The sequence below is a fragment of the Lolium perenne genome, chromosome 5, assembly GCF_019359855.2.
Source record: "Lolium perenne isolate Kyuss_39 chromosome 5, Kyuss_2.0, whole genome shotgun sequence".
Lineage (NCBI taxonomy): Eukaryota > Viridiplantae > Streptophyta > Magnoliopsida > Poales > Poaceae > Lolium > Lolium perenne.
In genome coordinates, this window is record NC_067248.2 from 76645433 (window position 1) to 76661863 (window position 16431).

Genomic DNA, 16431 nt, shown 5'->3' on the forward strand with positions numbered 1-16431 from the left:
ACTTGAGAAATCTCCACAACTTAATTGGAGGCCCCAACAACACCACTAAGGTCACCAAGCCATACAACGAGGAATAAGCTTTGGGTACAGGCACCCGAGAGTAATGATCTCACAAACTTTCACTTTCGTGTATCATGTGATTCGTGCATATTTTTATGGAAGTATTATTTCCGGTTTTTATATCGCATCCCAACAAGGAGCGTAGGAGGATGTTTATCTGCGGTGTTTCTGTCGCACCCAAGGTGTCACAATTCTTAGGTGAATTGACTGCAAGAATTGAAATGGAAAGTGGTGAGTGTGAATAATAAGAGTTTGGAGTATTGATAATGCAATAAAGTAAAATGCATAAAAGTAAACAGCTAATAGGAAATAAATGAGTTTCTGTAGATGGAAAAGTGGGCGCGGGGTGATTCGGTTCATGGCGATAGTGAATGTGCCAGGAGGAATAAATGTGATAAATGAATATGATTCTTCATATTTATATCTGAGAATGAAAGCAACCCATAAGAGAGGAAGACTCCTCTCGGTAGATTTCATCTTCCTCCAATAATCCTTCTGCCTGTTACCAAAGCCATGGTCAGCGCATCTATTAAGGTGGTTAGACCGGAGTAAAGCTTTAAGCTCGGTGATTCCTTGTGATTCCTCGAGTATTGCTATATCCTCTTTCATATCGGCCGTGTCACTCGGGGTTTGATGACCCACAAGTATAGGGGGGGTATCGTAGTACTTTCGATAAATAAGAGTGTCGAACCCAACGAGGAGCAGAAGGTGTTGATTGAGGATTCACTATAAACACTAGCAAACAGGTTTTGATTGAGGATTCACTGTAAACACTAGCAAACAGGGTTGCAGGGGTATTTGGTATTGCAGATAAATAAAGTACGAGTAAATAAAATGCAATAATAATAATTTCAGCGAGTGGCCCAATCATTTTCAGAGCAAAGGACAAGCCGGTTGTTTCACTTATGATGAACAAACGTTCCTGAGAACACACGGAAATTTCGCAAGTCCTTTCGCTTCACATAGCTGAATAATCTTCAATGGTTTGGTAAGTGTTGTGTGGGTGAACCTATGCTAATGCACTACCCCATACTTGGACTAATACATACTTGTGATTATACCTCTTGCAAGCATCCACAACTACAAGAAAGTAATTAAGATAAACCTAACCACAACCTTAAACTTTGAGATCATACACTCCCTCGTGCACCGGTTACCTAACGGGGGTTTGGGTTTCTATCGCTCCCGCAACCCCACAATTAGTAGCCAAATACACTATGCATTCCCCTAGGCCCATAAAGGTGAAGTATCATGTAGTCGACGTTCACATGACACCACTAGAAGAATAGCACCACAACTTAAATATCAAATCATTGCATATTACTCAACATAGTTTCACTACTAACAACATGACGTCTCCCATGTCTTTAAGAACTAAACGAACTACTCACGAGACATCATATGGATCATAATCAGAGGTGATATAATGATGAATAACAATCTGGACATAAACCATAATTCAATAGTTTCACTCAATAGCATCAACTACAAGGAGTAATCAACACCGGGAAATTTTCCCCTATGAACTAAACAAGCAAGTATCAAACCCAAGATGTTACAACGGGATGGCATAGAGATGGCGGTGATGATGGTGCTGCTGGTGGAGATGATGGTGATGATGATCCCGATGAAGTCCAGCTCGATGGCGGTGACGATGGCGACGATTTTCCCCTCCGGGAGGGAATTTCCCCGGCAGAATTCTGCCTGCCGGAGAGATTTTTCTTTCTCTCTGGTTCTCTGCCCCGTAGCAGCGGTGGAATATTTCTCTGGTCGCCCCCCGATCTTAGGTTTCCCCAGTGGTTGAAATACGCGAGGGGGCATCGTCAGAAGTGGGCCAGGGTGCCCAGACCATGCCTAGGCACAGCCGCTAGCCCGCGCCTAGGGGTGGTCTGGCCCCCTCAGGGCCCATCTCAGCCTCCCCTTCTGGCTTTCTCCGTTATCTGGAAAAATAGGCTTTATGTATCTTTGCTGGGATGTATTGGTCTTCAGAAATATGGTGCCTTGATGGTCCATTTTCCAGCAGATTCCTGGCTCTGGCAGTTAATTCTCCAATAATCATCAAACATGCAAAAATAGATGAAATAACATAAGTATCACCTCTAAGTATGAAATATATCATTGAATAACAGTAAATTATGATATAGAATAGTGATGCAAATTGGACGTATCAGGGATCCCTGATTCACTAGCAAACAAGTTCTTGTTTATGAGTTCTTGAGATCATGCTATCTGGGCCCTTAAATTAGACGGCGACATTAGGTGCACATAAACATTCATACTCATATATGTAATAATCTCAAACATAAGTTCACAAATAGATGGAATAAAATTGGCACATCACATCTCACCAATCCCTTACATCTCCCACGCCAATGGGATCCACTCACACATGAGAGGAGAATAACATAACAATATCATAGAAAATTAAATGGAGTTCATCTTGATATTACCGTAGCAAGCCACAATAGTTGAAGATCAAAACAAATACAAACCAGGATGAAATAGACGTTTCAATCCCTAATCTTACAATTATGAATCTCTCTCTCAGTACAAGTGGGATGTAATGGATGGGGTGATGATCTTGATGAGATGGATCGTCGATGGAGTTGAGGTTGGTCTTCTCCTTCTTAAGATCTGATCTCCTATGTTCTAGTGCGAATAGTGGTTGTTGTGTTGTGTTTTTCGTCTGTTGCCCTTCACACAAAGGGTTCAGTTTGAAAAGGAGAAGGCGGCGCCGGTCAATACGGGTGGACGGTACAGGCAAGCCCCGCCCGTACCGACACCCGTTAAAGCTGCTGCGTTGTCAGGATGAGTTTGGTCTCAAAATGAAATGTCTTTATTTCGTTGCAATTAGCCCATACATGTCTTTGGATCCTCCAGATATGATGGTTTCCTGAGATTCATGATTAAACACAAGGTTTCGCTTGGATCACGATATTAGTGTTAGTTGAAACACAAAGTCCAAGGAAAAACAATGAAACCAATAGATAGGTGATGGAAAATCCGTAGTAAAATGCATCGAAATTTGGAGCTATCATATCACTGTAGAGAGCCCAAACCGATGCACCAAATGCTATGGCAAGTCCTTCACCCCCAAATTCCACAGAAGCTACAAAGTCTATGGGGAAATAAGAGAGGAATAATAAAGAAGGAGAACACCAAATTTCTCCAAGATATATCTAAAAGATTCCCTCACAAAGAGGGGATTTTGATTGGTAGGATCGTACATCTAGATCTCCGCTCTCTTTTCCCTCAAATTGGAACAACATTCTTGGAGGGAATCAAGAGATAAGACAATCTTCTCAAAGATAACAATGAAGGAGAGAGGAAGTGGAAGAACCAACCAGATTTTAGGGAAGAAGGGAACTATTTATATCTTTCCTCAAAACTAGTAGAAACAACAAAATGAAAACGACCATAACTTAGCACCCGGACTCCAAATTTAATGATCTTGGGCTCATTTCAAAGCTAGCAACAAGCTATACAAGATAATGGAGAGAACCATCATAGTCCAAAAATGGAGGGTAACACCTAATGATCAAAGGTTTGACCTCCCTATAAAAGACTAACCTGTAAAACCTCCAACATGGAAAACACAACAAGTTTCCCGTGCAAAATCTATTTTCAGTTAACGGGAGATTGTCATGAGAATAACTAGAAGCTCTAAATAATAATAAAATTAATCAGATAAAAGAAGAAAAAAAGATGGTGCCAAGTATGAAAGGTGTGAGCTCTCTTTGAACAACATGATCAAGTTACTCATTCGAGTGCCCTCTTGATACTATGGCAACTATCCTATAAACCGGTCTCCGAACTAACTCCACGAGACCGGTAAGAAAGAAACCCTACCAAGAACAAAACTTAACCATGTGTGTTCCACTTGAGAAATATGATGATGATCTTGACCACAACAAGATGAAACGCCTTTCTTGACTGTCCTTGATTGATGAATTCCTTTGGATTCCTCCCCCATAATCCACTATGGGAGAGATTCTTCTTCATAATATCTTCATGTATCCATGAACACCATATGGGTGGAAAGCTTCAAGCTCATGATCTCTTTGAGATGGTTCATCTTCAACTTGTACACAATTTCTTCTTTCTTTGTTATGATTATCTCTTAAATATACACATGAGAGATCACTCAATCTTCTTAAAAACATACTTGTCATTAGCCCAACTGTCTCGTGACCAATCTTCATATCCCTCCTTGAATAACACCTTGGTCAACACTTGATCTTCTTATTTCAACCTTGAACCCAAGATATGTCTCAAGCATTGTCTATGGTCAAATCTTGCAAGAACAGCTCAATGCAAACATTAGTCCATAGGTATTGCCATTATTTACCAAACACACACATGGGGGCTACTTGCACTTTCACACGGTTTGATCTTGATTCGAAGGGGGATTCGTGGGGATGGGGATGAACACGATGAACTCGATGAACATGGGGTGGGAGTCTAGACACATGATACCTCTCCAACGTATCTATAATTTCTTATGTTCCATGCTACTTTTATGACAATACTCACATGTTTTATACATACTTTACATCATTATTATGCATTTTCCGGCACTAACCTATTAACAAGATGTCGAAGCGCTAGTTGCTGTTTTCTGCTGTTTTTGGTTTCAGAAATCCTACAAAGGACATATTCTCGGAATTGGACGAAATCAACGCCCAGGGTCTTATTTTTCCACGGAGCTTCCAGAAGACCGGAGGGGATACGAAGTGGGGCCACGAGGTGGCGACACCACAAGGCGGCGCGGCCAAGGAGGGGCCCGCGCCGCCCTATGGTGTGGGCCCCTCGGGCGCCCCCCCTGCGTTGCCCTTCCGCCTACTTATACTCTCCGTCGCGAAAACCCTATTACCGAGAGCCACGATACGGAAATACTTCCAGAGACGCCGCCACCGCCAATCCCATCTCGGGGGATTCAGGAGATCGCCTCTGGCACCCTGCCGGAGAGGGGAATCATCACCGGAGGGCTCTACATCACCATGCCCACCTCCGGATTGATGCGTGAGTAGTTCATCCTTGGACTATGGGTCCATAGCAGTAGCTAGATGGTTGTCTTCTCCTCTTGTGCTATCATGTTTAGATCTTGTGAGCTGCCTAACATGATCAAGATCATCTATTTGTAATGCTACATGTTGTGTTTGGTGGGATCCGATGAATATAGAATACTATGTCAAGTTGATTATCAATCTATCATATATGTGTTGTTTATGTTCTTGCATGCTCTCCGTTGCTAGTAGAGGCTCTGGCCAAGTTGATACTTGTAAATCCAAGAGGGAGTATTTATGCTCGATAGTGGGTTCATGCCTCCATTGAATCTAGGACAGTGACAGAAAGTTCTAAGGTTGTGGATGTGTTGTTGCTACCAGGGATAAAACATCAATGCTTTGTCTAAGGATATTTGTGTTGATTACATTACGCACCATACTTAATGCAATTGTCTGTTGTTTGCAACTTAATACTGGAAGGGGTGCGGATGCTAACCTGAAGGTGGACTGTTGGGGGGATGACCCCTGGTATGCCAAAGGCATGCCAAACCGGATGGTTTGGGCTATCAAGATACCGGATAAAAGTTTAATCCGGACTGTGAGCTTAAGCATTTGGCTAAGAAAACCTATACCGGTATGCCCAGAAGGGGTATGCCGGAATGAGCTAAGAAGATACCGGATTACCGGTATAGGCTACACTGTAGCACGTCGACAAGACTGGTCAAAGATCCTCTCAAGAGCTAGAAGACAAAGATGAGCTAAGCAAAGTAGCTTTAAACGAAGCCATGACGTAAAAGACGAAGGTCACGTCAAAAGCAACCGGAGGACATCAGCCTCCCTGATTAAAGAGGATACCGGCGTCACCAGTGATTAAAGTAGCTTTGTAAAGTAATTTGTCTGTTCAAAGATGCCATTAGGGTTTATTAGGGTTTCTTCCCCTGTAAGCCACCCTCTCCCCTATATAAGGAGAGGGGGCATGCTCCTTCACGGGCATGTAAGCACTGACGAGCAATAGAGAGAGAGTTAGTAACCTGTAACCTTGTTTGACCATGGAATAGAGAGATCTAGAACAAAGTTCTTCTTTGTGTCTTTCTTCTTCTACCTCTGGCCTTGGCCAAGTTCTTGAGGAAAGCATCCGGAAGTTCATCCTATCTGATCAAAAACCCTCCCCCGAATCCTCTAGCGCCCATTCGGCCCCAACTTAAGCCATCCCATGGCATCTGTCCGTTCGCCACGACGACAGTTGGCGCCCAACGTGGGGCATGAAGCGGCGCTTGCTGGAGTTCACATTCGGGCGGGCATCCTCGACGTCGCCGGGGAGCGAACGGTGTCAGCGCTCGTGCAGCGCATCTACTCCATGGACTTCATCAACGACAACGTGTGCTGCTTCGCCAACGGCGGCAAGTTCCCGCAGAACAGCCGCGTCATCGAGTTCGGCAGCCACCGCGTCTACTTCGGCACCGTCCCTGTGCCCTAGTACCTCTCGCCGGTGCTGGTGGCACCGGATCCGCCAAGGTGGCAATGTGCAGGCCGCGCCGCCGGCAGTGTGGAGGTGATGATGGCTAGCGCGGCTGGTGCTGGCAAAGAAGCTGTGGAGGAAGGCGCACGGCGCACGGCGTCTACGCGCCCGGCAAAACCACCGCTGGAGCGTGACGAGGGCGCTGCGGGAACATCCACCACACCACCGGAAACTCCTCTCCAAGCGGCGATGAGCATGCTGGCGACGCCCATCGCACAGAACATCGACCCGGCTGCGGCGCAAGCGGAGCTGGAGGCAACGCGCAAGAAGCTGCTTTCCGGGGGCGCGGACATCATTCGGGCTCAACGCGAGCTGAACCTAACCTTACGTGAGTACAACGTTCCCCATGGCTTTGCTTCTGTTAGCGCTCAGGCTGCTAGGATACACGAGAACCGGCTTAAGGCTCGCAATCTAGATCAGGATCTGCGTAAGGAAATTCTGGCCGGCAAAAGTACCTCTGCATCTGTGAGGATCGTAGAGAAACCCAAGTACAGTAGTCCGGATAAAAGTATAAAAGCTGCTAAGGCCGCTATGGAGATGTGTGAGTCGCTATCCGGAGATGCATTAGCAAAACAGCAGGATAGAGTTAGAGAGCTGCTTGATACAATACAGGCACAAAATGATGAGCTCGCTAGAATCAACAAAGCAGCGCTCGAGTCAAAATCAATCCGGTCGACAAAAGTTGCAGGGAGCAAGTCCCATGGGCAGGCATCGTCCCCCCATCCGGATAAAAGAAAAGAAAAAGAAATGAATGCGCGGCAGATGACCGTTTATGATCTGGTTCTTGCCGGAAAACAAAAAGCCGGGCCACATGATGCCGGAGGAAAAAAGCTATGGTGCAGGTCGCAGCTATGCCGGAAATGGCTATGCCGGAAATGGTTATGCCGGAAACAATTATGCCGGTAGACATGAAACCGGGTAAAATTATCGAGCTGCAAGGGCAGCATATGTTGAAGAGGAAGTGCCACCACCAAGGTTCCGGCAGGCAAGAGCCACGAAACCGGTAAGATATGAAGAGGGAGATTCCGAAGTGGAACGAACCAGAGCCTACCGGAACCCTTTGGGGGAACGTGTGGGGGAAAGATGCTTGCCAGGCCAGGATGCGAGGCACAGGCTAGACAGAGTGTATCTTTCCGAGATGATCGAGGCTGAGGGTCCTCCAGGCCCGAAGTGCTTTGGCCCACGAATCATGAGAGAGGAGCCGCCGGTGCGCAATTTCCAATTGTCCCGGGATACAAAAACATATGACGGCACGACTAAGCCGGAAGATTGGCTGGCGGACTATGTCACAACTGTTTATGTCGCTGGCGGCGGAGTAAACCGGCATTGGGCCATGAGAATCATACCGTCCTTCTAGTGGGACCAGCACGAATTTGGCTTAACAACTTGCCGGCAGGAAGCATAAATGGATGGTTGGACTTTGAGGAAGCCTTTGTAAACAACTTCAGCAGTACGTACAAGAGGCCAAACAGGCCGCAGTAGCTCGCTTTGTGCCAGCAGCGCGCGAATGAAACAGACCGGGATTATCTAACCCGGTGGAACTCAATGAGGAACACATGTGAAGGAGTGATAGAGGCAAAGGCAATTGTCTAGTTTTGCCATGGATGCCGGAGGGGATCACCCCTGTGGCAAAGGTTACAAAGGAACATGCCTACCACGCTGGCAGAGATGATCCGGGTGGCAGACAGTTACGCGTTGGGAGACCCCATGGAACCGGCAATTCAAGCTGAGCCGGTGCAAACAAGCCAACCCCGGCAAGATCAGTACCGGGATAACCGGCACAACAAAAGAAGAGAAGACTTTCCGGATCGAAGATATGGTCCACAAGAAGTAGCCGCGGTGCAGGAAAATTCCGGCCCCAGCGGGAGCCAAAGGCAAAAAACCGGATCGCAGCCGTGGGCGGGTCCTAAAAAACAATGGGTTGAAAAGAAAAAGTGGGGAGAGAAAAAAGATTGGCAAGAGCATATGAGATACACCATGGAAGCGGCAATGGAGCAACCATGCCGGTTTCACACTCCGACTCCGGCAAAGCCGGCGAATCATTTGACAAAAGATTGTTCCTGGGTCAAGTACTAGAAACAAATCTATTCAAGATATCTTCAACCGAGGGAAGGAACTCCTCATTTTTGAACCATGAAACATCAAATCTGAACTCTCTAGATTTAGTTGTTATAGCTGGCATGTTGCCAGAGTCAAGGAGCAAAGCATTATGGTCAGATAATTCTCTAACCAGCTTTCGAACAGTAACCAGGGGAAAAAGATATTCCCAATCAGGTGAAATAAGGATTCTATCGAGATTTTCAAGGGTTGGAGAAGCATGTTTATTAGATCAGGTGTATTTACCCCCATGCATGTAAATTTCTCTCAAGCCTAGGGTGTGAATTATAGAATTAAAAAGATCAGAGAAATGATAGTTAACAAAAGCAGTATTTTTTTCCCCACCATGCCTCAGGACGTTAAAATCACCTCCAACAATGTATGGCATAAGATTATCATGACAAAAAGAAGCAAGTTCAGTGAGAAACTCAGTCTTGTGTTCCTCATGAGCAGCCCCATAAACAACAATCAAGGCCCAATTGCATTTCTTCACTTTATCCCACGGAACAAATTTCAACATGAATTTTCCAGCTTTAAACGCATTCACATCCAGGGAATCAGTTTTGACACCACACAATATGACACCAGATTTACCAACTGAAGGAGTCCATTTCCAGAAATAGTGTTTAGTAGGGTCCAAATTTCTAGAAAAAACTCATTTTATAATCTTTTTTCATTGTTTCCTGAATACCAATGAAATCTAAAGAGTAATCATTCATCATATCTTTAATACAGGAAACCACACCTTTTTTCCCACACTCCTACAATTCCAGAAACAACCTTTCATTTAAAACAACTAGGTTTTGATTTTTTCCTGACAACTCTACCAGGAGCATGGGTAGATTTGTTATCAAGAATATCATCGGAACATTTTTGACTCCTAGTCATCGGCCTAGAAATCACCACCACAGGTTTCTTTCTAGCAGATTTACTCCTTCTACTCTCAACTACCGTATATGAATCATCAACATCAGAGCAAGAAGCCCATTCCATAGAAAGAGGAGTGGCATCACCGACATTATTCTCGATGAACAAAGCAGATGAAGGGGATTTTTCCATATTGTTTTAACTAGACAGGTCACTTCTAGCAGTTCAAGATCTCTAATCATGTTAATAGCAGTGAAATCATTATCAGGAATTTTAACCCCCATTTTATAAGCCTTAAGCATCAAATCATTATCCGAAAGAGCAGCAAAAGAATTATTGGAAACAGGGTTTTGGGAGGGGTCATGAGTACCTTCAAGATTCCTTTTCTTAGAGACATTCGCCACCTTGTCCATGATATTCATATTGATCTGCGGCTGGAGTCTCGAGCTGCATCTTGTTGGTGAAGTATCAGGGACAGTGTAATCGGAGTCGCGGAGCTCTTCAGGAGAAGCATCAGGCGATTGGACAACAAAAGCTGGTGACCCAATCAGAGGGGAGTTTGAACCATCAGTAACTTCAGTAATGGAAAGCAGCGGAGGCCATGCACCATGTGAGAGGGTGTAAGAGTAAGGTAGCAGCATGGATTGCACAGCATCATTACACTCATGAACATGCTCATGCAATTTCTGAACAATGGAACAGGGGACGAGCCAGCTATTAGCCGGAGATACTGTACCAGAAAGCTTAGAAGCTTCATGTTCCTTCGCCATGGATTCGATAAGCAACTCATCTCCACCTACATTGTCTTCTTCCTAAGATTCATGTTCCATAGCACTTTCCTGGATAACATCTGAGCCCCCATAGTTCTTGATTGTTGTATACTTGATTTTCAGAGGATTCTTCAACAGTTGTAGATCTCTGCTCCACTCTGGCTCTTTTGGGCGAGGGAGCACCAGAGTTGCCAACAGTGATCGTAGCATCTTTTTTAGGAGGCCCTCCCACAATGACTTTGTCTATCTCATAGAAGAAATCATAGAAGTTATCTCCCAGGCAACCTCAGCAGAATCAGGAATGAGATCCACATCTCTACAACCCACCAGGACCCTGACATACTCCGGCTTGTGAAGAGTAGAAGTATCCATATCCAGGGAAACCCCCACCGGAGACCCTTCATAGAAGACATTTTCTTCGACCCGTTTGTCCAAAGGAATATTGCTGATTCTTACCCGGGCTTTCTGCAGGGGAGCCTTGGCACCAATGGAGGCAGTCCAAGCAGTCAACCTGTCAGTTGCATCCACCGTCTTGAGACGCATAGAGGAGCCATAGCACACTGCACGTTCCACCTCTCTGGGTGTAGGAAACCTCATAATGTACCGATTGGGCCCAATGGTTCTGGCCGTACACCTCCAGCTTTCACCAAAAATGATGTTAAATTCATGCTCAATCTCCTTGGAGGTTGCATTCCCTTCCGTGACAGTAATCACCACACTACTGGCCCTTTCCTTGGTGTTTTTTGTTGTGCTATGATCAGGCATGTAAAAGAAACCTCTACCAAGGGCCTGGAAACCACACATAGCAGGGATACATTCCCAAGGAAGCACCACCTGACAAATCTGCGAGATATGACCCAGACGCTTGCAACGCTCACAATGAATGGTAGGACAGCGAGCAGTGTAGTGACCTTTTATATTGCAGTTCAGACAAGGAGGATCATCAGATGTTACCGGAGGAGTAGGGCCAGAGCCTTGAGCAGGAAGCATGCCTCTAGCAGGGGAAATTGCCTCTTGGCGGCGCTGCTCAGCGCCACGCGTCGCCGCCTCCCAGCCGTTGCCGGAGTGACGAGATCCGGAGCCCCGCCCCATGTTGTTGGACAGGTTTGGGCCACCACCTCGTCATGTTGCCAGACGTCCCCCCCCCCCCCCCCCGCCCTCTGTTGCCTGTAGGAGCGCGATTTCCTCTCCCCGAGTACCGGCCACCACCATCGCCCATCGGAGCCCGAGGAGGAGAAGCAGCAACCTCAGCAAAGGAACGAGAAACACCGGCAACTTTACCTCGCCACCAGCCAAACAAATCAGAGGAGGAAGTGGATCTAGGAAGTGGAACCCTAGCCGCGGACCAAAAATGATCCAGGAGGAACTCGAGATCTGACCAGGGGGCGGCGGTCCTGGAAGGTATAGGGAGGGGATTAGGGTTACCTGACCCTACCTGCCAGCGACCTCCATTAGAATCTATCGGCGGAGAAGCGGAGCTCGGACACGTGTGGAGATCCTGCGCCATGGCGACTGTAGCATGTGGGCTGAGGCCCAGAAGCTGCGAAGACTCCTGGATGCCAGCACCGAGGTAGGCGGTGCGAGGATCCCTGGCTCCATCGTCCGTGGCGGCGCGGCCCATCTCGCCCACCTCCCCGGATCGATGTAGTGTCCGCCACGCGGGCGATCTCCATCAGGAGGACGCGGGGTTGGTGGCGGCGAGCACCGCGTCTGAACCCGAGGAGTAAGGCTCACGTTCGCCGGCAGGAAAAGCTCGTCGATCGTCAACGGGAACGGCGGCGCGGGAGTCGCCACCGCCGTCGCAGGAGAAGACGAGACAGGGCCCATCGAACCTATCCAAACCCCAAAAAGACTGACTAAAACAACAAAAAGCGAAGCCCTCCGCCCGACAAAGTCCAAGATCACCACGCCTCAATGGTGGCGCCAACCAGAGACATGGAAATCCTAGCCGCCCGTCTCTCCCTCAGGAACGAAAGGGTACGGTGTTGATTAACTACAAATCCTAGCCGCCCGTCTCCCCAAATCCTTGACAGGACAAATTAACTACACTAAACCAGGCGGCGATTTATTTCTAGCAGATTTACGTTTATACCAAGACACGGATTGATAGAACCAAACCCTGGAACAAGGCAGACCGTGACAGTACATATTGGCATGTTGTTATTCATGTCGCCGTCCTGAGATGAGATCCCGGCATGGCGGAGAAACACGTGGTTGTGATCTGTGTCACGGTGGGCGCCTTGGCTCTCGCGGCAGCTGTGCTGGGAATCATCGGCGAGGCAACCAAATCCAGGGCAAGTAGACGTCTCAGTGATTCGTGTATATGTTTCGAAATGTAATTTCTCCTTTCCTCAGCGATCCGTGTACTGATGCTGCTGGTGGTGGTGCAGTCTTTTGTCAGCTACGACGGGGTGAACTGCGTCTACCGGAGGACGCCGGCGTTCGACTGCGGGATCGCGGCGACCGCCTCGCTGCTGACAGGACAGATCATCCTCACCGCCGCCACCGGCTGCTGGGATGGATGCCGGAGGCGGAGGCGAACGGGCGCTGGCTTCGCTTTCGCACTCTCATGGTAACCTACGCTACGACGATCTGTCCTGTTTTAAGTTTCAACGCAGATTTATAACGTTCCTTTGCCATGCTGCACCTGGAGGGCTGCAGGTTTATGGCCATCCTGTCGACGTGCGCGTTTCTCGTAGGCGCTGTCAGGAACGAGAGCGGAGAGCGGCGACCAAAGGAGGACATCGCCTCTTACTACCAATGTACCGTCCTCGTCGCCGGGGTGTTCGCCGGTGCCTCCTTCTTCTCCCTAGTCGCAGCCTCCGTCGGGATCACCTCGTACATCGCCACTGAAAGAGCTGCGAGCTCGGTGCTGCCACCATCGCCACCGTGGTCGGAGAAGCTCGGGAAGGGTGTCGTGATGATGGACCAGCCACTTCATCAAGGATATCCGGCGGATCATCCGAAACCTGGGTCGGCCGAGGTCCGTACCGTCAAGGACCTGTTCGAAGACGACTGTGCAAATTATGTTTTGCGCGATTAATTTGTTCCGAGGTTGTGTGATTCTCAGTTGATTACACTAACTAGGCTTTACTAGAAAATAGAAACCCGTACCTTGCACCGAGAAAAAGAAATACTCAAACTCTCTAGCTAACTATCGGTGTTGTTAAAATACAAATGATACATCACTATATCTCTAGCTCTAATTAATAACTTTGTTTTTGGAGAAAGTGTTGCTATCAAGGTCAATGATGACGTTGGTAGATATTTTCAGACAAAAAAAGGTTTAAGGCAAGGCGATCCCCTATCCCCAATGTTGTTTAATATTGTGGCGGATATGCTTGCTATTATAATTGAGCGGGCTAAACTCGATGGCCAGATCGAAGGGGTAGTTCCTCATTTGGTAGATGGGGGCTTATCTATTTTTCAATATGCCGATGACACAATTTTATTTATGGATCATGACTTGGACAAAGCATGAAATCTGAAGTTAATTCTTTCAGCTTTTGAGCAATTGTCAGGACTCAAGATAAACTTCCATAAAAGTGAATTGTTCTGTTTCGGAGAGGCCAAAGATGACGTCAACCTATATGCCGAATTATTTGGATGTGGGCTTGGGTGTTTTCCAATTAGCTACCTCAGCATTCCGATTCATTATCGGAGGCTGACGTTGGCCGAATGGAAAATCGTCGAGGAAAGACTCCAAAAAAGCCTAAGTAGTTAAAGGAAAATTATTATCCCTTGGAGGAAGATTAGTTCTCATTAATTCAGTACTTACAAATATGGTACTATATATGATTCATTTCTTCCAGTTGCCAAAAGGAGTCTTACATAGATTGGATTATTTCCGATCGAGATTCTTTTGGCAAGGGGATAATAAGAAGAAAAAATATCGGTTGACCAAATGGAGTCTTGTTTGCTGTCCAAAAGATCAAGGTGAACTAGGAGTCCATGATCTTGAAGTTAAAAACCGAGCTTTGCTAGGAAAATGGCTGGCCAGGTTATAAACTGAGGATGGCCGATGGCAACAACTTTTGCGGAGAAAGTATGTGGGTTCAAAAGCTATATCTCAGGTTATATGGAAACCAGGAGATTCACACTTTTGGGCTGACATTATGGCAACTAAAAAATACTTTTTCCCGTTTGGTTCGTTCTCCATTAGGAATGGGTCGGAGATAAGGTTCTGGGAGGATAGATGGTTAGGTACAACCACTCTCCGAGAACAATATCCAGATTTGTATAATATTGTTCGCCATAAGAGTGATACCTTACAGAAGGTATTGGAAACATCTCCACCCTCTATGACGTTCAGGCGAGATCTCATTGGCCCAAGATTAACTTCATGGAATTAATTGCTACAAACGTTAGCTTCAGTCCAGTTAGTTCAGGGGGCTGATGAATTTCGCTGGAATCTCACCAAGAATGGTAAATTCACGGTCAGTTCCATGTACAAGGCCTTAATTATACCCGTCAACCGTTTGTTAATAATAAATCCATCTGGAAGATGAAAATATCTTTGAAAACAAAGGTCTTTACATGGTATCTTCGTCGAGGTGTGATTCTTACTAAGGATAACCTTGCCAAACGCAATTGGCACGGATGCACGAAATGTGTTTTCTGTCATGAACAAGAGACAATAAAACACCTTTTCTTCAGTTGTCGAGTTGCTAGGTCTATATGCTCAATCATTCAGATAGGTTCTACCTTATATCCTCCTAGAATCATTGCAAATATTTTTGGCAATCGGCTTAATGGGGTGGATGCTAGGTATAAAACACTTATCAGGGTGGGAGCGATAGCTGTTATATGGTCGCTTTGGCTATGAAGAAATAACAAGGTTTTTAATGACAAAAATTCTTCTCTCTTCAGGTTGTATACCGCGTTACAGCTTTGCTCCGTTCATAGTCGCCACTCCAACGATTGGAGGATCGCGACCTCTTTACGGAGGTGTCTACACGATTGGAGAACACGGCGAAGGACTTTATTTTCCAACATGGGTGGCAGCATCTGAGGCGGATTGAGGCACATGTAGCTTAGCCGCCGGGATATTCACCTTTTTTTATGTACCTTCTAGGAGTATATCTATGAACATGTGGACTTATAAACGGTTGTGTGCATCTTGTTATGCAGAGGCTGGGTGTAATGCTTAAAAATCGATTGAGTAATAAAGCGCCATTTATCGGAAAAAAATGATACATCACTAAAAATTTCAATTATTATATTATCTAACTGTATAACTTATGTGTTTTGTAGTTTATAATATATTGATAAAAGTAAGAAGGACAGATCTACGAACAGGAACGAAGGAAGTGTTCTGGAAATTTCACATTCCACCATTTTTTTTGAACATAAGGGTATTCATTCATTCATGTTCAACAACATTTTACATATAGCAACCTGCACGAGGCAGTGCTAGATTTTGAGAGGGCGTCTCTGAAGGCGCAAACATCTTTGCCTGGGTAGAAGATAATCATCTAAAAGAAAAAGGCCTATCCTGAAGTTTATTAGCTAGCCTTGCTTGGAAATGAGCCTTGAAATTGATGCTCCTGTGAACGCGGTAGATCTTCTGACTGTCAAAAGAAGAGGTGCTGAAAAGTTCAGCTAGTTGAGGCCTAATCTCCTAGTGACCCGGCGAGTCGATGATGCTATGATTTTCTCCAGCCTTTGCTAGTACCTCAAAGTCAGTGAAGAAATTGATCTGCTCAAGCTGAAGATGTTGCACTATGGTTGAAGCTAGAAGCATGTTGTATGTCTCTGCCTGCAATGCCGAGGAGACTGGAGGCGACATCGTAGATATAAGGAGCCTTGTGCAACGCCTGTCTTCTCCAAGTTGGATTACTATTCCTAAACCTGATGGTGAAAGATAACATCCTTGTTCCTGTGGTTGCTTTCATGAAGCGTTTGTGAAAACTTTTGTACTTGAAAGATTAGACAGATTGGTGATTGTCGATCCTGGCACCACTGACATCTGATTCTTGTTATGTTCATCATGATGTTGTTGCGTAGATTGTCCCTTACTCTGGTCTTCAAGTTTGGCTCCATGTAAAATAGCTTGCGTAGCTGCAAATACCTGCATGGGTTTGTGAGTTTTCCTACAAAAAACAAGTGTCGT